Genomic DNA, 2,366 nt, shown 5'->3' with positions numbered 1-2,366 from the left:
GGAGTCAGAGCGGCTGGTTTAACGATGAATATAAGCTAGCAATGGAACGGAAGAATGCCGCATACTGAGTAATGTTGCATTCTCAAAGAACGCGGGTACGCGCAGAGACTTATCACGAACTCCGTCGAGCGGAGAAGCGACTTCACAGACGGAAAAAGGAAGCCTAGGAGAACCAACAAGTCTGTGAATTCGAAAAGTACAGGGAGCAACCGCACCAGGCGCGGAAGTTTTACCAACAAGTCAGCAGGATGAAGCCTTATACACCTCGATACTCATCCTGCCGAGACAAAGAGGGAAATCTGATTTCCGACAGAATGGGCAAATTAGAGCGATGGGTTGAGTACTTTGATGAGCTACTGAATAACCAGAACATCGGCGAATTGGAGGTCCTGCCAACTGAAGACGACGGACAAATAGTGCCACCACCAAGTTTAGGAGAAACAGTCCGTGCAATTCATCGGCTAAAAAATCATAAGTCGGCAGGAGCTGATGGAATTACAGCCGAATAGGTTAAATATGGAGGCGACCAGTTACACCAAGTGGTTCATCAGCTTGTGCTCAAGGTATGGGACAGCGAATCAATGCCTGACGATTGGCAGCAAGGCATAATCTGTCTCATACATAAAAAGGGAGATATCACACAGTGCAGCAATTATAGAGGTATCACGTTGCTGAGTACCATCTATAAAATATTCTCCACTATCTTGCTAGGCCGGATAGCCCCATACGCCCAGAACATCATTGGCCCATACCAAAGAGGCTTCACTCCAGGCAAATCAGCAACAGATCAGATTTTCTCTGTGCGGCAAGCGATGAAAAACTGTTGGAATATGGACAACAGTTGCACCATCTGTTCATCGACTTTAAAGCGCCTACGATAGCATAGCCAGGGTAAAACTGTATGCGGCCATGAGAGAATTCGGTATCCCGACGAAATTAATAAGACTGACTAGACTGATCCTGACCAACGTGCGAGGCCAGATAAAAGCAGCAGGATCACTCTCAAGACCATTCGACATCAACAACGGTCAACGACAAGAGGATGCGCTATCATGCGTCCTCTTTAACCTGGCCCTCGAGAAAGTGATCCGTGATGCTGAGGTAAATGCAAGAGGTACGATCGTCTTCAAGTCCACCCAACTACTGGCCTATGCTGACGATATCGAAATCATGGGAAGAATTACTCGAGACGTACAAACTGCCTTCATCCAGATCGAGCAGGCGGTAACCAGCGCGAGATCTTGGGCTGCACATCAATGAAGGCAAGACAAAATATATGGCGGCAACGTCAGCACCGAAGACGCCGCATTGGTCAAAAGGAAGAATAAGGATAGGAGAATACAACTTTGAGACCGACGACAATTTCTCCTATCTAGGGTCGAAAATCACAACCGATAACAACTAGGATGATGAAATCCGCGCACGGTTGTTGTCAGCCAACAGAGCCTATTTCACCTTACAAAGACTGTTCCGCTCGAAACGTTTCACCATAGGGTCAAAGCTCTTACTGTACAAGAGTATGATCTTACCAGTCCTCATGTATTCCTCGGAAACTTGGGTTCTTAGCAAGAAAAATTGCGAACTCTTGGCCGTGTTCGAGAGAAGAATCCTCCGAAGAATTTTTGGCCCCCTACATGAGGATGGACGATTCCGTAGCCTACACAATGACGAAATCTATGACCGATACCATGACCGTCCGGTTGTGGATAAAATCCGGCCCAATAGGTTACGGTGGGCGAGTCACTTAATCCGTATGGATGAGGATGATCCCACCCGGAAATTTTATAAGGGCAATATCTATGGTAGAAAAAGAAGACGAAGCAGACCCTGCCTAAGATGGAGCGATGGCGTAGGTCAGGACGCCAGACAGCTTTTAGGGATATCGAATTGGTGGACCTCGGCGCAAAACCGGGATGTCTGGAGTTCCTTATTAAGGCAGGCCTAGACCGGATACCGGTTGTTGCGCCGTTGATGATGATGAAATGTAATATAGTGTACGCATTGCAAAAGAAATTCTATCATTGCGTTGGTGAGGGAAGCAGACGCTACCCCAAATAGAAACGGCATCACTTTCTTATACTCCATTATGAAAGAGATTGTTGATGATCCTGAGCCTGCTTGTTGATGATCCTAAGCCATGCTTTTTTGAGGTCGTCTCTCATCCATAATTAAGAAAGGCTAAAGACGCCTTTCACCGATTCTCAATGATAATGTATCTAATGAAGTTCGACCTATTTTAGATAATATAGTAAACCAGTGCAAGGTACGGATGCGCGACGCTCCCCCACATAGAAATGATATTTACTTTGCTGTCAACGCGCTTCGCACAGCGCTGCAGCATCTGCAGTGTCTGCATGATAGACAAA

This window comes from Hermetia illucens, chromosome 2 (genome assembly GCF_905115235.1).
Source record: "Hermetia illucens chromosome 2, iHerIll2.2.curated.20191125, whole genome shotgun sequence".
Taxonomy (NCBI): domain Eukaryota; kingdom Metazoa; phylum Arthropoda; class Insecta; order Diptera; family Stratiomyidae; genus Hermetia; species Hermetia illucens.
This window is presented reverse-complemented; position numbering follows the sequence as displayed.